Raw genomic sequence first — 23572 nt, forward strand, 5'->3', positions numbered from 1 at the left:
TCTCCTTCCATTCTGAATGACAGCCTTGATGGATAGAGTATTCTTGGTTGTCAGTTTTTTCCTTTAAAAATACACATTCCCTCTCTCTGGTAAGTGATGGGGGCTCTTGGCCTTCTGTGCCAAATATACACCACCAGATCCCTTTCTGACCCCAAAGTTGCCCAAGCCTCTTGCTAGCAGGTGGCTGCTAGTAATATCTAGCTATTGGAACAGCTCCTTGATGGCACAACAACTTTTGCTGACTTTTAGCTGCTTGAGGCAGTGTCCAGGGTGATTCTCAAAAGACATGAAAATTGATTTCTGCACCTGGATTGTGTTTCCCAGATGCTCCACTTGCCAGATGAGCAAGGAGGGAGCATGAGAAAGGAAGAACACTCAGGCACCTGCAGAAAAGCTATGTGGAAACTTTATGGCTTCGTGGCTTTCCTCTCTCCCTGAAGAAGTAAATCTGATTAGACTCTTTCTGAATACGGCTTCAATACAAAAATTTTCAACCCTCATGTTTTTTATTTATTTATTCATTGATCACTGAATATTCAGTGTGCTCAAGGCACTCCACAGTCTGTGTAGAAAAGTGAAAAGCAAATATTCTGTCCTCAAATAAATTCCAGTCTGCCACAAGATAAACCAATAAAAAGATACAAGTGAAGTAGGAGCTATGTTCAACAAAACTCACCATGCAGTGGGAGGAGGAGGCGTTAGGGAAATGTCTGGGCTGAGTGCTGAAGGACAAGTTGGAATTGACCAGATGAAGGGGACTGTTCCAAAGGGGCAGGAATGTGCTGGAAAGCTTCCAACATGACAGAAGAATGGTTTGAGATGGGTCTTTGAAGGGAAACAGAGCCTGGCAATGTCTTGGTAACATTTTTAAAAAATTTTATCCTGAAATAATAAGACAATATTGAATAATTTCAAGAAAAGCTAACTGAATATATGTCACAGATGTGATTAGTCCTGGAAAAGACACGAGCCTAGCAGCATATTGAGTGTCAGCTAATCTGGAGTTAATTAAGAGGAGAGGGACCATTCTAGGGCAGTGGTTTCCCAAACTTGTCTGCACATTAGAACATCCTGAATTTCAAAATACACTGGTGCATCGCACCCCCAGAGACTGGGCTGCACTGTGGCCTGAGCTTTGAAATTTTTACAAGATCCTCAAATGATTCTACTGAGCAAGCAAGTTTAGAAGTGATTGCCTAGAGGGAAATGTAGAATTACAAGAGAAAAAGGCTGATGGTAAAGGCATCGGTAGAGGAAGAGGAGCCTGCAAAGGAGAATGTGAGAGCTTTAAGGTGGAGGAGAATTGGGAAAGAGTAGTTTCCTGGGAAAGGGAGAAGGGAGAGGCAGGCTGGAAGGATGATCAATAAGAGTATAAGCATGGACATGTGACCACTGAATTTGGCTTCTAGAAGGACTAGGGTGGCCCTGCAAGGGAATTTTAAGACAATGGGTTCTAGAATGTGATGAGTTCTAGAATGAATGGAAAAATGAGAAGGCGGAAATAGTTTTCAACAAACTTGCCTGCAAAGGAAGAACTGGAGACTTAGTTTATCAAAAGACTTCAGTTGTGGAGGAAAGATGAGTCTTCTCTCCCCCAACATTACTGGTGTCCTTTAAGGTTAGCCATAACTTACATCTTCTCTGTATTTCACCCTCTACCCAAATGATCCCCATAAACCCTTTTCTATAAGTCTGTTAAACAACATTTTCTTCTTTATAGCACCTAACTATGCTGACACACTCAAATTTTCTTTTTGACTATTAGTATTTCATTCTCAGCTCTGCCTTCCTGTTGGAAAACATAAGCACTATGGCTGGAGAAAGTGGTTAGGACTTGGCGTGTAGAAATGGAAATCAACTTGTGTGTGCTTTCATTGTTAGAGGAGCTCTCTGTTGCCTTGGAAACCACAGTCTATGTGGAAGAAGCAGTGTATTTTGTGGGTAGATGATAGAGCAATCAGGTATGCTATGGGTAAACATTGTCCATCTGTGTGAAGAAGCACTGGCCAAGCTTTTCTGGCAGTAGGATCAGAATTTGGTTTTGGTAGAAGTCACATGTCTGCCAAACTGTATTTGCAAAATGTTTCTTGGGCAGAGAAAATATTACAAGGAATATCACTTTGTGAGTTTTCCTTTGCATCTGTACCTCACAGAAAGTACAGCCAAAAGAGGGAAAGTGACCCCAAACCTACGGCGTATGGTCAAGTCTTCCATTCATCATTTCTGAGTGTTCACAGAAATGCAAATATCACATTTTTCAGTCTTCATTACTGTTAAGTTTGTAGTTTCATTTCATAAGCCACAGCTACCAGCCAATAGGAACCTGATGATTTTGTCTCTAAGGGAAACAAAAGCAATCAGTCTACTTGAGGAAAGAAAGAAAAATCATCAGCTACAGTGATTATTATGCACTTGAGAAACAAAAGACTCTTCTTCTAAATTTCTTTAAGGAATTTAGGGAAATGATGATTCAAAAATAGGATCCAATGTGCATAGGGTCATGTCAGTCTTACCCTTTCATGTATAACTTTCCCTTATGATAAAAGGAGTATTCTTATAAACAAATTTAGTATACTCGTCTGGATAATTTCTCTCTCATTTGCACATAAGTATTTATTAAGTAATCATTTTGTTCTTGGTCTATGAATACAGGAATTATTAAACATCATCCTTTCTCTCAATGAGTTAACAGTCTAGTAGGGGAGAGAGATTCATAAGTGAATAAGCCTAACAAAGCATAGACAGGGTACACAATGGTACCTGGGCACAAGTGATCAGTTCAACAGGGGGTAAATATAAAATAATAAGAAGAAAAACAATAATAAACTTCACTCTTTCAGGCATCTGGTATAATTGAACTAAAAGGCAATATCATCTCTTGCTCTGAGCCTCTTTGTAGTTGTAAATGTAATATTGGTTTCCCTTGTCACATAACTCATTTATTCATTCCTTTACCCTCAGCTACTATTTTTTTCTTATCTCCATTTGTACACAAACTTTTCCACCTTTGGAAGGGACATTAGGTTCAGCTACTGTGCTGGGCTACATTGCAGGCAGCAATACTAGTCTAGCAAATACCTCCCCCTCAGTGCACTTCTGTTCAGATAAGGTGAGGTCACACAGGTACAGATCTGAGGGGAGACCTTCACTACTGGGCAAAACAGCTGCATTCACTGGCAGCCTAATTTGCCAGATGAGGTGAAGGCACACCCTGCCCCATCAGGCCCTTAGGAATTCTGACATAAAGGTTAAAAACCTAGAGTTTCTTGCTTAGAAATTATTCCTGCTTCCAGCCCTTGTAATTGCAGCCCTGATCTTATGACCACTGCATCAAGTAGGGAAAAAAAAGTTGAGGTGATATGGGGAAGAAAATATATCAGCACCTTCCCTGCTTCCTCACATCCATGAGAAAGAACAGAAACCTATCCAGTGGGAACACTCTTTTAGCCCCACTCATGTTCACGTTGGGCATGAACACATACTCATGAAGACACGTAAGCCAGCCCTTCATGTTTTTATTTCCTGCCATTTTAGACAACCAAATGTTTTAATTACTCATTCCAATTCTCTATCAAACTATCAGTCTGAGGAGTATATCTCTCTACCCACTGTTGGACATTAGGGGCTGGAAGAAATGATGGTTAACTCTCCAAATTTGTGCAATATCTTCTGACAAGCCCCACTTGAAGCCCCCAAGGCTACCAGCATCAGTCTCACACGCCAGCTCTGTTCAGGGCCTTCCCAACAGGGACTCTGTCACATGGCCATCTGCAGTCTCAGTCTCTTACTGGCAGACAAAACAGTTCTGAATGACATTTTGTGCCTTAAAGGGTGTAATAGGAATAAATCTAGATTTAGCATCTCTGCATTGCTGTTGTGCCCCCAAATCCACTCATTTCAGAACCCAGGTGGTCATCTTCAGATAGAACAGGGGAATATCTGCTTGTCGATTCCAATCGCTTTCCATACCTGGAAGGGAGTTCTTCAGATGGGTATCAACAGGTCCTACTTGAATGCACTACTCAAATATCCTAGTGATTTCCATAGGGCCATGCCCCTTAAGGGCATCCTTTTAATAGGCCAGATTTCAATTGCTCTCCTGCCTAACCATATGGCCAGGCCGTTGGCCACCGCCTATGAGTCAGTAAAAAGCCAAATATGAAGGCTTTTACCACTGTTCAGTTCTTCCATCACTGCTGGGAAAACAGCATGCAATTCAGCCCACCGAGCTGATTTGTTTTTACCTCCTTCGATGAGAGTGGTGGCCTTCCAAACAGGATGTTGTCTATTCACCACGGAACTGCCATCCACAAATAGGTCTTTGTCATCAGTCGAAATCTGTATACGGGGCACTGTCCAAGTGACAACAGAGTCCAGCCTCTCCTCATGCAGTTCCAGAATCAGTCCTAAGAGAAAATTTCTCCAAACTACGGTAAATAGAGCAGATTTGTTTGGGGCCTTTTAATGTTGGAGTACCAGCAAGGAGTCCCTTTGGTGCATCCTACCTTAGGTAAGGCTGTATTAAAACTTGTGTTTTAACCCCATCAATGTGCATTTTATTCATCCCATTTTTTAATAAACATTTAAAGATTTCCACCCTGCAGGGATGAGTCCTGTGACTTTCTCCTCTCTATTTCCTTTTGGTTCACTTCTATAAATATTGGCTTTATTCACGCTATTTCTTTTTCTTTCTCCTGCTTTTTCTCCCCAAATCCCCCCAGTACATAATTGTATATTCTAGTTGTAGGTCCCTCTAGTTGTGGCATGTGGGACTCCACTTCAGCATGGCCTAAAGGGCAATGCCACGTCCACGCCCAGGATCCAAACCAACGAAACCCTGGGCCACCAAAGCAAAGTGCATGAACTTACCCACTTGGCCACGAGGTCGGTCCCTTTTTGGTTTTATTCATCCTATTTCTTAATAATCTTTAAAAAATTTCTGCCTTGTTGGAAAGAGTCCCTTATTTCTCCCCTGGCCTTTTCCCCTTCTCTTGTTCATTAGCTTAATGTTCTCATTAGCATCTGTAAGACCCTCCATCTATAAGAGGGGAAGCTGAGACAGCAAATTAAATAAAGTTTTCCAAACTATTCTTTGGTTTTGCAATACATAATATTATAATTATAATATATATAATATATATAATAGGATGGCCCATGTGAAAGGGCCCTCTTAACTACAGCATTTACCAGGACCTGGGTAACGGGCATATTCTGTGGGTGAATGTCTCGATCATCATAAAGTCAGTCCCACATGGCTTGCATATAAAGGATATCAGATGCTTCATCTGATGTATTCCACTTGGTGTTTATAGCGGAAGACAGATAGTCCTCCTTCTCAGGATAAACAGACATTACAGTGGCTTTTATCCAGTCCACCAGGCTGGCTATACCCTTGGGAATAGCTGCCTGTGTGTCTAGACCACGTACAGCCATCTGTTATTGTTCAATACTGAGCTATGGGTCTTGTATCAACCCGAACATGCACTTTACTCTGCAGCATTCAAAACCAAAGACATAGCCCCGAATTGGCTACTCTCATGATCCACTTTGGTAAAAGATCTTCAGGAAACTCATGATATCGATCTGCAGAATGAAACAATTCTTTCACCCTATAGTCTCTGATTCAATAGTTTCTTAGTTTTGCTCCCTCTCCACGTTGACTACTTTCTTGGTGATCAGAGGTCTTAGGGGTACTTTCTGTTGTTCCTGTACAACTTTTCCCTTTCCAGGCGACTTAAGACTAGTGACTAAGGCTCAGATTGACCCAAATCTGACCTTGATTTAGTATCAAGGCCCAATATCAACCTTTCTTTTACTTTCATTTTAGCTATTACAGACAATAACCAAGGAATTGGAAAATTTTGCCTTTTTCTTATTAGGCTGCATTTCCTTATGCATCCAGTGGACCAACGCCCCAGGAGTTGGCTCCATCTCTAAATTCTGTTGGTAATTTTTACCTTTAGTAACTGATTGCGGCACAGCTGCTGTTCCATACCGTGGAAGACCACATGGCCACTCTGGAATCAAAGGGTCTCCATCCCCCACCTTTTCATCCTTTCCCTTCCCAAACCACGTGTTTTTGTGAGCCAGGGCCATTCTAGTGAAACAGCACGTAAAACATTGCAACAACAGAGACAGCACTGTGTGTGTGGCAGGCGGGAACCCACAGCCCCAGGATGACCCCAGAACCAAGAATCTTCAGAAATGTTGTCACTAGAGACCTTTACAAAGCAAGAAATCCTTCAATAAGGAAAATCCATCTTCCAGCAGCCCAAGTAGCTTGATTACTATATATGGATTGGTCTGAAACTAGTTAATCAGTTTCTGCCAAGTTTGAAATTCTGCTAACTCCTGAAATTTCACCCCGAACCCTGGATTGGAGAGACAGATTTGAGAGCCTAGCCTCCTGTCTCCTTGCCAGTTGACCTTGCAATAAAGCCTTTTCTCTTCTGAAAAGCCAGTGCCATAGCATTGACTTCCATGTGCATTGGGCAATGAGCCTTTGCTTGGTAACAATTTCTGGCAACCACGAAGGGATCGTGGTCTTGTGACCACCTGCCCAAGGCTCTGCAGTCCTCAGCATGGTGCAGCCTGTCATCACCGACCCCAAGCAGTCACCTAGACTACTTTGTCTAGAGGCTGGGCTGGTTGGTTTCCTGTTTCCCACCATGGTGCTCTAGGCTCCTTAGCACTTCTTTCACTTTTGCAAAAAGAAACTGCTTCTGGATTAGATGTCTCTGAGTGAGTAACCTTTAGAAAGCAGTTGTATCTTACCTCATCTCTCTGGTTTGATCCCCTGAAGATATAAGTTTGACTTGTATTCTGGGAAATCCTGGCAGACTGAGCCTCAAATCTTGGGCCTAGACCCAAGAAAACTCGAGATAGGATAAAAGGTTTACTTGTGAGGTGCTCCTGGTAATCCAGCCCTGAACTGTAATTTTAGGAATCTGGTTCATGTTATATGTAGAAGGAAATTAAACAAAATGTAGTTAGATGAGTGGATCAGCCTTTTGATATCATTCAGGCTACAACCCAAGTATTTGAGAAATTTAAAGCAACTATCATTGTCTTGCAAAAAAGGAAAGGAAATATTTGGAAATTTGACCCCAAAAAATCTTAAATGTCCTCTCCACAAATACTAGTAAAAAGATTTAGCAGGTGAACTTAACTCTTTCTAATTGCTAAAAATTTGGATCCAACTATTCTTTTATAAAATAGTGAGTTTTGTATTGTACTTGGTTCAGAGCAAAAATTTAACGAACACTATAAGGTCTCTGTCTGTCTGTGTGTTCACGCATGTCTATATATATATGTTGTAAATGTGAGATATTTTTCTGCCTCCAGATGGTATGGCCAATATTAAGAGCTCTATTTAATTGGGTTAAAGTATGTGCTTATACAAATTATTTCTAAGTGTAATAGAAACTAATTCAAATTTTTTCCAAGTTAACTTGATATGAAATAATCTTTGGTAAATAAAAGCTTATTTATGTTTGTTGGTTTGATTGAATAGGCATGCCATCAGAGTTATCAGCATTGGATGTTATACAGACATACAGCCTTTATTTTACCTGGGTTTACTAGTCAAATAAGCTCATGTCACCTACAAAATTTTCCAGCAAAAACAATAACTTGGAATGGTAGCTAATTTTGTCTAATGTCTCATGATGTTTTTGTGGGCAATCCAAACATAATTGTTGGGAGAAAATGATTTAGAGTTTATGGATAAAGTTTTAGCAATAACTGTATTTCATGTCATGTGTATTTAAAATAACTTCCAAAATCTCTTTGGTAACTTGAAACTATGAAGTTTTACTAGGTTAAATTAAATTATGGAAAGTTCATTGACTATCTAGATCATTTCCAAATAAGGTAAAATATTATACATTAATGACTAAATATAGGTTTATCTACTTTTGGCTTCTTATTACAGAGAAACTAAAAGATGTTTGGGTCTATTAGTAAACATGTCTTATATTTTATTAAAAGATTGTACTATGAAATAACATGTTTCTAGAAATTATAAAAAAGTATTTATAAATTTGCCAAGCCACAGAATGCTAATGTAAAAGAAGTTCACAGTTGCTTACTTCTTAGTTTTCACTAAAAATTTAAAATTCTAATAATACAGATGATTAAGGTTACTAAAAATTAATAAGGAAAACACCTTTGTTTTGAAGGAAAGTAAGATGTATGTTTTCAGTACAGAAGGTACAAGGAATGGAGATATTTTTGTTTGTTTTATTAAGAAAGATAAATTTGTCCTAAACTACCAGATAGTAGGGAAGACCATAGGACAAAGTCTGAATGTAAATAGAAAGCTATAGAAGGTTGTGGAAAAGGAAGCCTGAAGAAAGAGTTTTGTGCTTGGTCAAGTTGGCTAAGATTAAAATCAATTTAATTAAGTAAATAGGTTATACTATCAAAAGTAGGTTGGTGCAAAATTAGAATTTGGTTTTCATTCTCTTCAAAGGATGATTTTCTTGAATTTTTAGTCTGCTCTTGATAAAGAGATTGTAAAAGGTTTTTCTGTACTTTTGAGTAAGTCCTATGTTCAAAAAGGCTGAACTTTCTCTATTAAGAGAACTAAGGGTTCTTTTGTTTATTTGTTTTTAATGGTTTAACTCCCTATGTTTGTCTTTAACATCTTCTTTTGTCACTTTGGTTAAATGGATAACTAAGCATTGTTTCACAGGAATCTATGACCCTTTTGATATGTTTGGCAAACATCCTCAAAATCCAAATGCTAAATAAAGTTTTTCTTTTGACCTGAAATTAACTTAAGAATTTCCAGTGGCCCTTGGGACTTCTCAAAGAATTTGTTCTCTCTTCCGATAAAGAGGGAGATGCTAAACTAATTAGATTTGTTTGGTATGTTAAATTGCATGGGAAACATTGTCAAATAAATGACCTCTTAGTTTATATTTCCTGGGTGAATATTATTAATATAAGTATTTTAAAAACTGCATAACATTCCTAAAATCCTGATCTGTCCTGTTTATCAGCCATAATTCTAGTTATTATCTTAAAATGTTGTATGTCACAGAAATAACCAAACTTCTTTGTCAATTGCCATTTTTAAGTCTTTTGTCATTTACAGGCAGTTATTGTTTTGCTCTGATGCTTTTGCAAACACATGTCATCTTCAGAGAGATTCATGGTAAGGACTCTGACCTTTACTCTAGAATACAGGTTTCTGACAAACTTTCAGATCATGAAACCAAACTGGGTAAGAAATTGTAGAACTCTAATACAGAAACTAATGGCTTCATAAAACTGCTAACATAAAATCAAGACCAAAAATTGATTACACAGGACTAAGTGAACTGATGATGATGATTATTATTATGACTTTTTATTTGAAATATTGCTGATTTTTGTAATTATTTATTTTTCTAGTTTTAAAGGAACCTTTTTCTCTTTTCTCTTAAGCTAACTATGACTTGTAGCGATTTGGTAAATTATACTTTTGTAAGAAGAATTGAAACATTTATCTTTTTCTCCCTACCTTATCCCTCCAGAATTTGGAAACTCTTAGTGAGTGAATATTCTTATTGTCATGGGAATATAGTTATTTGTATAAGTTCAATAAGAATCTATTCTCCTTTTAACAGAACACAATTGGAAACATTGGTTATAATACCAAAGGCTTTGACTGGAATATCATATTTGAGAGAGAACTACACTGACTGTGATATTACCAGATAGCTTTAAGAAACAAAGGTTAACTTTATGGAACAAATAAAGCCACTTGAAAATATTGGTCTGGTACCTTGCTCATATGGTTCCCAGCAACTTTACCAGGTGAGTAAAGAAGGTCACTTCCTGGCAGGTGCAAGAACCTCAGGATATTTTGGAAAGCTTGAGAAGAAAGGAATTCACCCAAATCTAGAGGTTTTGCAGGAGGTGTCTGATGGCGAGTCCTTGGCTTGGTGTTCTGGCCTCAAGAGGCCTTTAAAGTTCAATCTGAGATTCCTTATGAAAAGTTCCAGCAAAGCACAATTAAAAGAGACTATATTCCAGCAGCACAAGTAGCTTGATTAACATATATGGACTGATTTGAAACTAGCCAGCTTCTGCCAAGTTTGAAATTCCCCTAATTCCTTAAATTTCACCCTGAACCCTGAATCAGAGAGACGGATTTGAGAGCCTTGCCTCTTCTCTCTTGAAATAAAGCTTTTTATTTTCTCTAAAGGCAGTGCCATATTATTGGCTTCTATGCACATCAGGCAGTGAACCCTTGCTTGGTAACACTAGCAAATACCACTTCACTGATACCAATTAGATAGGTTCTAGAACCAATTCCAATCTAGGGGGAATTCTCAGAATTCCCTCAGAAAAAAATTCTCAGAACACCTGCTGGGGGTCCTAGAATTCAACTCAATTCCAACACTATCTACCTGAAGATAGCATCAGATTTCACAAGTTAAGGGCTCAGTACCACAAAACTGCCCCCTTCCCACTTCAGATGCCAATTGTAAGTCCATGTTGTTACTTGTACTTCTGACCAACTAGCTACAAATCAGAAGTTCCCACAACCACCTCCTCAGGTTCAAGTAATTTACTAGAGGGGTTCATGGAACTCAGAGAAAAAAAATTACTTACTAGATGACCAGTTTGTTAAAAAAGGATATAAATCAGGAACAGACAGTTGGAAGAGATGCATAGCACAAGGTATGGGGAAAGGGCATGGAGCCTCTCTTCCTTTCCAAGTGTGCCACTCTCCCTATATCTCCATGTGTTCACCAACACAGAAGCTCTCCAAACCCTATCCTCTTGGGTTTTTATGGAGGCTTCATTAGATAGGCATGATTGATTAAATAATTGGCCATTGGTAATTGATTCAACCAGCTCTTCCCCTTTCCCCAGAGGTCAAGGGGTGGGACTGAAACTTTCAATCCTCTAATCACATGGTTGATCCCATAAATAACCAGCTCACATCCTTATGTGCTTTCCAAAAGTCATCTCACTAACATAACAAAAGATACCTTTATCACTCTCAACTCTTTGGAAATTCCAAAGGTTTTGGAGAGCTATGAACCAAGAACCATGGAGGGAGACCAAATATATATGAGAAATATATTTTGGTCATCTGAACAACCAAATATATATTTCTTATAAATCACAATATCAAAACCACTTAGACAATGATAGAAACATTTTATCATTAGATCAGTCTTTTATTATCAAGCTTCCAAAGTGCTTCCTTAAATGTCTTTATGCAGAAGAGGAGCTTATTCAACTGATGGCATCTAACCAGTTAAAAACATTTTATGACAATTTGCACATTCTTCTTAGCTCTGTCAAATCACAGTAACCAACTTTTTCTCAGAAGCGCATTTTCTCAAAATTTTTTTCTTTTCCTCTACTATATTCATTCTTATGTCCTTCTAAAGAATGACTATGTGTAAGGATTTTAGCAAGATTTGTCAAATAAGGAAAATTAAGATATATGGGAAGAAATTGGGTTACTACTACTGAGTAGAAAGATTTTAATAAATCATTTCTCCATTATTGAACTAACATCACTGACTTTTGAATAACTGCACTATATAGGCCACTATATGCAGATAAGTTTGGATGTTTTTTTGTTTATTTGTTTGGTTTGGTTGATTTGTCTCTACTATCAAGGAGCTTAAAAATAAGCTAAATCATAGATAGACAAATCCAGAATAATATAAAATTATTTTAGTATGTTAGCATGCACACACATACTTATATAAAAAGATAAGTGGCATATAGAATATAGAGGTATTGAGAAAATATGTTATTCAAGAAAGCTCCTTGGAGGAGATATATATTGATTTGAATTCAAACAAAATAGAGGAAAGAGATGCCTGGTTTTAAGATAAAACAAAAACACATTTTTGCATCTTCCTCTCTTAGAATTTATCTCAGCACAGCAAGGAGAGCACAAAACAGAATCTCCAACTTCAATAAAACCAGAGACATCTGTTACCTCAAACTACAATATGTAAAGCAAGTAAAGGAGTAAAAATTGATTTAGCAAAGTGCAAAAAACTGAAATAGAAGTCTTTGCAGAGAGAAACACTATTGTAAAATAAACAATTAAACCTATAAAATGTGTTCAGTCTTGATAATTGGAATCACAAAATGTCATGGGAGGTGGGGATGAGGCAAGGGGCTGAAAATAGAGGAATTGGTTGAAAACTTATGTAAGAGATGGTTCTGTTCCCACCTCAGCCTGCACAGTCTGAAAGGAGAACAAAATGATAAATGAACCGGAGAAAAAAATGTATAAAAAGTAAACATCAATTCAATACCTTCAATATTTGACTAAAAGGAATTTTAGGAGAAAAAAAGAATATAAAACATTGAGGAGAAAATCACAAAAGAAATAATAAAAGAAAATTACCTAGAACTGAAAGATATAGTCTTGATCAAATCACTAAATTTCAGAGTATTGAGGATAAAAACTCTCCGAAGATTTACAAGGACAAAAGAAATAGATGTCACAAACTAGGTTTTAGAAAAAAAAAAAAAGGCATTGAACTTCTTAGGAGGTTACTGAATGCTGGAAAATGATGGAGTTACACCATTAAAATTTTAGTGAAAATAACGTTTGACTAGAATCCTTTACCAGCTAAATTATCATTGAACTGTGAGTTAAATTGAGATATCAGACCAGCAATGTGTAAAAAGAACTTACTTCTCATCCTCCCACTCTCCTTCTCAGGATGCTTCAGGGAATTATGCCCCCCCCCAACCTTGGGGAAAAAAAAGAAAAGACAATATGGTAGTTAAGGCAGATCCCAGAACAGCTGCACAATGGCCAAGAATGGTGCTTCTCAAACTGCCTTTGGAGAAGGAATAGTTGTTTTTTTTTTTCAAACCTATCATAGACTGATACTTTTGTGAAATACAATAAAAATGAATTTCAAGAAAATGATCATGACCTGGGACACTGTGACAACGTCAAATTACTATAAAAGTTTCTAAAACTCACTTTCAATTTCTGTACTCATTTTGTTACAGGTAGGAAGCACCCAGTCCTCTCACTGGCATCAGTACAAAGATATTATTGAAATATGAAAGTAAATACCAGGAAATAAATTTATAATAAGTTGCTGCTGGGAAGAGGACTAAAAGTGAAAAGCATCCAGCAGGGGTGAATCAAGAACCACTGTTTTTCACATATGACATTTTGCCCAACAAAATTTGAATATGAGCATGTATTTTAAAATTAAAAAAGAAAAAAGTTTATAAAACAGAAGGAAATATACTGGAGTAGCAGGGAGCAGGTCATGCTGCTTGGATTGTTAGGCAGCTTTGGGGAAAAGTCAGAGGTGAATGTTGAAGGAAGGCATATGAAGTGGGGACTATGTTCACTAGGGCTGAAAGTCCATGAAGATAAGAGAGGAAAATTCATTCACTCATTCTCACAACAAGGATTTACTGTGCTTACTTTGGGCTACGTGCTGTTCTCTGTACTGAAGACACAACAGGAAAAAATCCCTGCCGCTATGGAGATTGCTTTCTTATCAGTGGGAAGTCTGACCATAAATAGAGAAGCAAGTAAACCACATGATCTGTCAAGTAGGCTAAGTGCCGTGGAGAAAAACTGTAGTAAAAGAGGATGGGTAGAGCAGGGTGACAGTTTTAGTTCACCATGATTCTGTATGCAAGTGATGCAGTGCCTTTGAACTCATGGCCAGGCCAGGGAATTTAACTCTTTTTGTGCAATCTAAAAAGAAGGAGAGAGACCCTGGGGAAGCATAAGGAATGAGTTTTTGTGGGATGGGCATGCTTGGTGTAGAACTTCACTGAAACCAACATCAGGAATTGAATACAAAAGAGTCTTAAAAGTTGAGCCTCTTATAATCCAGCACAGTTTCATCTTCACATAAAAAAAATAATAATAATCATTTCCCTTTTAAAATCCAAGGAGAATACCATTACTGAGAGTAGATGAGAAAAGAACTGAAAGTGCCTTAAGATGACATTTGTGTCCTTGAGTCCAAGGAAACAGGGTAGACAACAGATCTGGATGGACCCACACGACAATCAGTACTTTGTTCCGTGTTCCCTTCCAGCACTTTTGAGAAGCAAGACACAGTGCAGGAGAGGAGGGCAGAGACCTTTTTTTGAGCACCCAATTTGTGCCAGCCACTGTCAAGTACTCTACACAGATTTTCTTATTTAATTCGGTAGCCCTTGAGATTGGTATGATTTTCTCCAGTTCAGAGGCAAGTAAATAACACTAATGTGGTAAGTAACTAGACGGGGGGAAAAAATACAATCTCTGAAAACTGGAAATTAAATCAAGTCTATGTCAAAAGAGTAGAAACAAAGATGAAATGGACACATCCTGCCAACAAAGAAAGCATAATGCTGCCCATCTTCTTTCCAGAGCGCTGGATGATGCAGTAACACCCCTTCTCCAAGCTGCCTCCCACCCCTGCTCAGGACCATCACAGGGAGGACACCCCAGTCCCTGCAGCTCCCCGTTTCCCACTGCCTAGAGGCTGTCGGGATTGTGGGGAAGTGGAGACACAGGCAGGAGGGCACACTCAGGAGGGAAATCCCTTCACACTCTTTCTTGGAATAGCTGAGCCAAGAAAACCAAATGCCAAAAAAAAAAAAAACCCCAAAAACCAAATTTGAGACAAATGCTTCTATCATCCAAAACTTCTGGTAAGTACAGTTTCCTGTGTTCTCTCTTTCTTGACCCAGTTTTATCCCAAATGTCTGATCCCAGGGTTCATTTTCATAATTCCTGCTAGTTTACAGCAAAGACTTTCCACGTTTCACTAGTTTTTTGCTTAGACTCTAATTCTCAGTACCAATTGTTTCGAAATTACAGTTTTTGTTTTTAACATGAATGAATACCAAGGATGGAGTAGGCTTGTACTACTATTGTATGGAGGCCACACGTAACGATCAGGAAAGAAAATACTACTAAACGTAAAGAGAATTGGGAAGCCAAAAAAGCTCGCACAAGAAGCAATGACTAAAAATTCTTTGGAAAAACACCATTGTTTTCATTATTAAAAATAGTAGTGTTAGGCATTAGGGGAATCTCCAGAAACAAAGCTCTAGGACAAAGTCCTCGATATGTCATCCATCTTCTTTACTATCTTGTAAATCCTGTGACGTCATCCCTGGGGAAATTGCTGGTGAATGCAGCTGAAACAAAACTAGTATGAGTGTCTTATGAAAATGATCCCAAGTTGCCCGGATCTTTTGTTTCTGGACTTCTTTGTGATTGTTGATAATCTATAATTATCTGCTCTGAATACTTGCCTTCTGTTATGGGCTGAATTGTATCCACTCAAAACTCATATGTTGAAGTCCTAAGGCCTGGTACCCAGAATGTGACTGCATTTGGAGAGACAGTCTTTAGAGGGTAATTGAGTTAAAATTAGGTCAGTGAAGTTGGCCCTAATTCAATATGACTGGTGTCCCTATAAGATTAGGACACAGACATGCATTGAGGGAAGATCATGTGAAGACACAGGGAGAAGATGCCCATCTGCAAGCCGAGGAGAGGACTCAGAAGAAAGCAACCCTGCCAACACCTCAGATTTCTAGACTCTAGAACTGTGAGAAAATAAATTTCTGTTGTTTAAGCCACCCAATCTGTGTTACTTGGCTATGGCAGCCCAAACAAACGAATACACCCTTTCTTCTGTATCCTTTTCCCACTAACACTCATATAACCTGCTAGAGCTAATGTTACAAGTCTTTATAGAGGAAAAAATAACAAGGAGTGGGTTCCAATCTCCCAGCATTCTTCAGTTTCATGACCTTTCACCTGTCAACTCCCCATCTTTCTTTATCTATCTTCTGATGATGGTTGGTTTGCTTGTTTTTGGTAGGATTAAGTCGTAGGGAAAAGGAAGGGCTTTTCCACAAATGTATTCTTGAGTGGATAGGTACCTTGGCAAGTGTAATCTTGGACCTGCTCTTCAGAGACGAAATAGCAAAGGCAGTCATTGAAGGCAACTCCTCTTATACTGACACTGAAATGATGAGCAGCATAAATCTCAGCACACTGAATACGATCAACGGCTCAGTGATTTCCTCTCTTGAGAATCAGAGGAGTGCTTCTCCCTCAGGTCCAGTTCACCAGTTCACCAGAAATCCTGGCTGCACATGGACAGGAATAAACACAGAAAGCGAATGGCACCTGGGCTCAGCTGGACATCTCTGTCATCTTTTCACAGTTGGATGTTTGCAGGGTTGAGATTTGTAGAATGAGTGTTGATGCCTTACTTTTTTCTTTGCATAGGACCCTATTCCCCAAAGGTCCTATGGGGAGAAACAGCCCTGTGCAAGCTGTTACTTGCGCATGCACACACACACACACACACGCTTACATACACACTAGTTTAACTATGGAAAAGAATTTGGACCATAGTAAGAATCTTGTTATCTAATGTAAAGAGCTTCATGCCAAAAGCAATTAAGCTTTAATGGTTATGTAGTCCTCGAAGCTTGATCCTTTAATGGACTTGAGCATTATACTCAAGTCACAAAACACCTATTGACGAGCCAAACAAAGTACTTACCCCACCAAGAGACAATATATTCAGAATAAAGATGTTAGAAGCTGCACAAATCACTTAGAGTGAAGTCCTCTCCCTTTACAGGTATTTGAAAAAAAAAAAAAAAGCTTAATAAAATCAGCATTATCACTTACTAAAAGCTAAGGAAGGAATATTATGTCAATCTATGCTTTTCGTTGAGAGGCAGCAAATTAAGTGATATTTTATGAACTTTCTATATGTAATACAAATTTGGTACCCGTCTTTTTACTCCTGTATATACTCTTTAGCCATAAAAAACTAAACCAAAAAACTACCAAAACTATAACTGGTGGGTTAGCTTTGCTTCTGGCCTACACAGCAATTCTCATCCAGGCCCCCTCATGACCAAAGAATTGGAAGGAACCATAATGAATCATCAGGTACATCTCAAAGAAAATAATTATATTATTCCTCAAAAGCATAATTTTTAGCATTTAAATTTTTTTTTTTCCAAATATTCCACAATATCCTTTAGAAGTTCAACCTTGGCATAACCAATCTACTAAAATAACCAGAATTGCCATACTCTGAGCAGTCAGAGTCCTGAGAGCTGGGCTCAGAATTGTTCTTACTAAGAAACCAACTCATGTTGATAATTTAAAGAGTAGAGTACAACTATTGCCTCACTTTCCTATTGTTAAAAATGCCAGAACATCAGTTGTTAATAATAAACCATATTTGACATTTGTTTGGTGCTTTATAATGCAAAGTCCCATGTACGTTATTTCTGTTGATTCTGAAAATGACTTTAGTAGTTTCTGAAGGCAAATGTTAGTCCCCAGTTGTCTCAGGATGGGCAGGCCAGAGATGTACCCTGAGCCAAAGATTAATATTCAAGTGATTTATTAAGGAAGTGCTCCCAAGACTAACTGGTTAGGGAATGGACAATTAAGACAAGAGAAGTGAAGAAGCAGAACAAGAATGTGGTTCTAGGCAAAGTCCTAAACTCAGCCTGATCCCAGAGAGGAGCTCTGGGTGTAAATGATGCTTCAAAGTCTGTGCTGCCTGAGTCAAAGGCTTTCGTGTTCTGGCACCATTTAGGCCTTAGCTAACAGCTGCCGACAGCATGAAACTTTCAGGCATCTCCCTGCGTTGTTTGTCCTGAAGAGCTGTGGGTGCTGTGTCAGCAGGGAAAGCACACAGAGGTGAGGAGTGAGATGGTCAGAGAGGCCTGGGGATCTGGACATACCACTGACAGGGCCTCCTTTGCCCATCTAAGTTCCACAGGTGCTCTCTGTTTGCTCAAATTTCCACACAGCCACTCCACTAAAATGCTTTGTCCTGCCATCCCCTGTTGTCCACTTAAGCAGCTCCTGTTCATGCACATTCAGCACAGAGCTCACCTTTTCTTGAAAGCCTTTTCCAGCACCATCCCACATAGCTGTTCTCCTTATTGTTTTTTCCTCTTTGATGTACACCAATGTTATGGCTCTTATTACACATCATCTTAAATATAATCTTTTTTGGTTGGTGTTACTGAGTTCATGAAGGGTAAGGCTAGCAACTTATTCATCTTCATAAACTCAGTATCATTCACAGAGTCTGGCTTGTAAAAGATGCTCAATGCACATTTGAAAAGTAGACCTAGCAAATGAACTTAATCAATCAAATCAAATTGTGATTTCTCCATTGTAAGCAAGCGAGAAAACCTTATGCTACTTAAAAAAAATGTGATTGAACTCTCTCTTTTTCTTGTTTTCCCCATACTGCTTTTCTTTTATTGTAGTAAGATCACTTAACATGAGATCTACCCTCATAATGAATATTAGCTGTACAGTACAGTATTGGTAACGACAGGCACGACGTTGTTCAGCAGATCTCTATCACTTATCTTGCAAAGCTATAACTTTATACCTGTTGAATAGCAGCTTCTCATTTCCCCCTCCCCACAGCCCCTAGCAACCACCATTCTACTCTCTGCTGGTATGTATATGACTATTCTATTTACCTCACGTAAGCCGTATCATACAGAATTTGTCTTTCTCTGTCTCACTTAGCATGATGTTCTCAAGGTTCATTTGCTTTGTTGCATATGGCAGGACTTCTTTTTTTTTTGAGGCTGAATAATATTCCACTGTGTGTCTATACCTCATTTTCTTTATCCACTCATCCACTGATGGACATTTAGGCTGTTTGCACATCTTGGCTATCATAAATAATGCTGCAACGAACATTGGATGTGCAAATATCCTTTCAAGATCCTGATTTCCATTGTTTTGGATAAATATTCAGAAGTGGGATAGCTGGGTCATATGGTATTTCTATTTTTAATTTTTTGAGGATCTCCATGCTGTTTACTGTAGTGGCTGCACCAATTTACATTCCAACCGACAGTGTACAAGAGTTCCAATTTCTCCACATCCTCACCAACATTTGCTATCATTTGATGTTTTGATACTACCCATCAAGTAGGTGTTGGATATTTTTTTTATTTATTTGCAGACATGTCTATTCAATCTTTTGCCCATGTCTTAATTGAGTTATCTGGGCTTTTTTTGCTATTGGATTGAAGGGTTTCCTTATACATTTTGGATATTAGTCTCTTATTAGATATATAATTTATAAGTATTTTCTCCCATTCTGTAGATTGCCTTTTCACTCTGTTAATTGTTTTATTTGCTGGGTAGAAGTTTCTTAGTTTGATGTAGTCCCACTTGTGTATTTTTGCTTTTGATACCATATCCGAGAACTTATTACCAAGACCAATGTAATGAAGATTTTACGGTAGGTTTTCTCCTAGAATTTGTATAGTTTCAAGTCTTATGTTTATGACTTTAATCCATTTGAGTTGATATTTGTATATGGTGTAAGACAAGGGCCAAATTTCATTCATTTGCATGTGGATGTCCAGTTTTCCAAGCACTGTATGTTTAAGGGATTATCTTTTCCCCATTGTATATTCTCGGCACTTGTCAAAGATCGGTTGATCGTATATGCATGGGTTTATTTCTGGGCTCTCTATTCCATTCCATTGGTCTATATGTCTGTTTTACACGAGTACCATACTTTTTAAATTCTGTAGCTTTGTAATATATTTTGAAACCAGGAAACATGATGCCTCCACTTTTAATCTGCTTTTCAAGACTGTTTTAGCTATTTGGGGTCCCTTGTGGTTCCATAAGAATGTTAAGATTGTTTTTTGCATTTCTGTCAAAAAAATGCCATTGAGATTTTTGACAGAGATTGCATTGGGTCTGTAGATTGCTCTGGGCAATATGGACATTTTTGACAATATTAAGCTTCCAATCCATGAATATGAGATGACTTTTCATTTATTTGTATCTTTTTGAATTTCTTTCATCAACGTTTTGTAGTTTTCAGTGCACAAATGTTTCACCTCCTTAGTTAAGTTTATTCCTAAATATTTTATTCTTTTTGATGCTACTGAATTGGGATTGTTTTCTTACCTTCCTTTTTGGATAGTTTGTTGTCAGTATATAGAAATGCAACTGATTTTTGTATGTTGACTTTGTACCCTACAACGTTATTGAATTTATTTTTAGTTCTAACGGGTTTTTTTGGGGGGGGGGGGAGTCTTTATGGTTTTCTACATATAAAATTATGTCATCTACAAATAGAGGTAATTCTATTTCTTCCTTTCTGATTTTGATGCCTTTTATTTCTTTTTCTTGTCTAATTTGTCTGCTAGGATTTCCAATATTATGTTGAATAGCAGTAGCAAGATTAGGTGTCCTTGTCTTGTTCCTGATTTTAAAGGAAAACATTTCTGTTTTCCCCTATTGATTGTGATACTTTCTATGTTTTAGAAGAAAACATAATTTTCTTCTGTTTCTAGTTTTCTGAGAGTTTTTTTAATCATGAAAGAGTGTTGCATTTTGTCAAATGCTTTTTCTGCATCTATTGAGATGATCATGTGGTCTTAATCCTTTATTATGTTAATGTGGTGTATCACATTAGTTGATTTGCCTATGTTGAAACATCCTTGTATTCCAGGAATAAATCCCTCTTGGTCATGATGCATGATCCTTTCGTGTGTTGTTGAATTTGATTTGTTACTATTTTGTTAAAGAATTTTGCATCTATGTTCTTCAGAAATATCACTCTGCAGTTTGCTTTTCTTGTAGCGTGTTTGCATTACTTTGGTATCAGAGTAATGTTGACCTCATAAAATGAGTTTGGATATTCCATCCTCTTCAACTTCTTGAAAGGTTTTGAGAAGGATTGGCATTAATTCTTTTTAAAATCTTTGGTAGAATTCACCAGTGAACCCATCCGGTCCTTGGCTTTTCTTTGTTGAGAGATTTTTGATTACTGATTCAACCTACTTACTAATTACACATCTGTTGAGATTTTCTATTTCTTTATGATTCAGACTTGGTAGGTTGTGTATGTTTCTAGGAATTTATCCATTTCTTTTAGTTTGTCTAATTTGTTGTGGTATATAATTGTTCATAATGGTCTCTTATGTTCTTTTTTATTTCTGTGACATCAGTTGTAATGTCTCCGCTTTCATTTCTGATTTTATTTATTTGAGTTTTCTTTTGTTTCTTAGTCTAGCAAATAGTTTGTCAATTTTATTTATCTTTTCAAAAATCCAACTCTTAGTTTCATTGATTTTTTTCTATTCTCTATTTTTTTCATTCCTACTCTAATCTTTATTATTTATTTCCTTGTGCTAACTTTGGGCTTAGTCTGTTCTTCTTTTTCTAGTTCTTTGAAATAGAAAGCTATGTCGTTTATTTGAAAGATTTCTTCTTTTTTAATGTAGGCATTTATTGCTATCAACTTCCCTCTTAGCACTACTTTTGCTGCACCGAGTATGTTTTGGTATGTCATGTTTTCATTTTCATTTGCCCAAGATATTCTCTAATTTCCATTTTGATTTCTTCTTCAACCCACTGGTTGTTCATATGTGGTTTGATTTTTCATATTTGTGAATTTCCCAGTTTTCCTTCAGCTATTGATTTCTAATTTTATTCCATTCTTGTTGGAAAAGATACTTGGTATGAGTTCAATATTCTTAAATTTGTTAAGACTTGTTTTGCAACCTACTATGTGATCTATCCTGGAGAAGTTCCTGTGCACTTGAGAAGAATGTATATTTTGCTGCTGTTGGGTGGATGGTTCTGCATATATATATTAGGTCCACTTGATCTCTAATGTTGTTGAAGTCTGCTGTTTCCTTACTGATTTCCAGTCTGAATGTTCTATCCATTATTGAAAGTGGAGTATTGGCATCTCCTACTATTATTGTATTGCTGTCTGTCTCTCCATTCCAAAGGTGAATTCAGAATGTAGGAAACATCTCGAATCTTACATGTTCCATTCTCCATCTTCACACAATCTCTGCTTCTGCTTCTATCATGTCATCAATATTTAGATACAAAGAACAGGTGCCATTTCTGTCAATGTTTACTTTCTCTGTTTAGGTGCTTTGATGTCGGGTGCATGTATATTTATAATTGTTATATCTTCCTCATGAATTGACACTTTATCATTATATCGTGCCTTTTTTTCTTTCTTGTGACAGTTTTTACTTAAAGTCCTTCCATCTAGAGGGAAAAGCTTGGAGCTGGGATTTTTTTCACCTGCTTGCTTGGCACTGAGCTATTGGCAAGGGGGGAGGGGCTTCCTCATATTGATTTAATTAAGAACTTCCAAATATTTATGTTTTGTTACCTTAAGGTGTCCTTTAGAAACTCAATACTATAAGATGATATTTGCACCTCCTCCATTGAAAACATAGGACTTTTTCTAGTCTGTACAAGTGCTTGAAGAAATGTGATTAATGCTTGATCTCTTCTCAGATACATTGTGGGCCTAGGAAGGGCAGCAATCTCTGGGTATGCTCCAAAGCTGAAAATTCTCTTTTATGTGGTTAAGCATTAGACTAACATCTTCCAATGGTTCTTAATGGGAGGCATGCAAAAATATGCATGCGTGTTTGTTGGGGAGGGGGAGAATTTCCTGATTGTCCTGATTACCAGGGAATGTTATTGGCATTTAGTTGGTGTGGGTACTTTTGGAAAATGAAGAAAAGTTCCTTCCCCAAAATACCACCAGCATCTCTCTTTTTTTTTTTTTATTAAGATTATGATAGATTACAACCTTGTGAGATTTCAGTTGTACATTATTGTTAGCAATGTTGTGGGTACACCACTTCACCCTTTGTGCCCCCCCCATTTTCCCTGGTAACCACTGATCGGTTCTCCTTGTCTATATGTTAACTTCTGCCTATAAGTGGAGTCATATAGAGTTCGTCTTTCTCTGTCTGGCTTATTTCACTTAACATAATACCCTCAAGGTCCATCCATGTTGATGCAAATGGAACAATTTGGTCCTTTTTTATGGCTGAGTAGTATTCCATTGTGTATATATACCATATCTTCTTTATCCTGTCATCAGTTTCTGGGCATTTAGGTTGGTTCCACCTCTTGGCTATTGTAAATAATGCTGCAATGAACATAGGGGTGCATGAGACTCTTGGGATAGCTGATTTCAGGTTCTTAGTATAGATACCGAGTAGTGGGATGGCTGGGTCATAGGGTATTTCTATTTTTCACTTTTTGAGAAATCTCCATACTGTTTTCCATAGTGGCTGCACTAGTTTGCATTCCCACCAACAGTGTATCAGGGTTCCTTTTTCTCCACAACCTCTCCAACATTTGTCACTCTTGGTTTTGGATATTTTTGCCAATCTAACAGGTGTAAGGTGATATCTTAGTGTAGTTTTGATTTGCATTTCCCTGATGATTAGTGATGATGAACATCTTTTCATGTGTCTATTGGCCATACTTATATCTTCTTTGGAGAAATGTCTGTTCATGTCCTCTTCCCATTTTTTCATCAGGTTGTTTGTTTTTTTGTTGTTAAGCTGTGTGAGTTCTTTGTATATTATGGAGATTAATCCTTTGTCAGATAAGTAGCATATAAATATTTTTTCCCAATTAGTGGGCTGTTTTTTTGTTTCAATCCTGTTTTCCCTTGCCTTGAAGAAACTCTTTAGTCTGATGAAGTCCCATTTGTTTATTCTTTCTATTGTTTTCCTCATCTGAGGAGTT

At 37.7% G+C, this 23572-nt stretch overlaps 1 long non-coding RNA gene across 1 annotated transcript; it reads left to right on the plus strand.

Annotated features, from left to right (window-relative positions):
- Positions 1–1455: 1455 nt before the first annotated feature.
- On the plus strand, positions 1456–12083 carry LOC111774951 (uncharacterized). The gene is made up of 3 exons (XR_002810309.2): positions 1456–1618; positions 9615–9804; positions 11887–12083. It is a non-coding gene; the product is annotated as an uncharacterized lncRNA (long non-coding RNA).
- The last annotated feature ends 11489 nt before the right edge of the window (positions 12084–23572 follow it).

Source organism: Equus caballus, chromosome 9, assembly GCF_041296265.1.
Source record: "Equus caballus isolate H_3958 breed thoroughbred chromosome 9, TB-T2T, whole genome shotgun sequence".
NCBI lineage: Eukaryota > Metazoa > Chordata > Mammalia > Perissodactyla > Equidae > Equus > Equus caballus.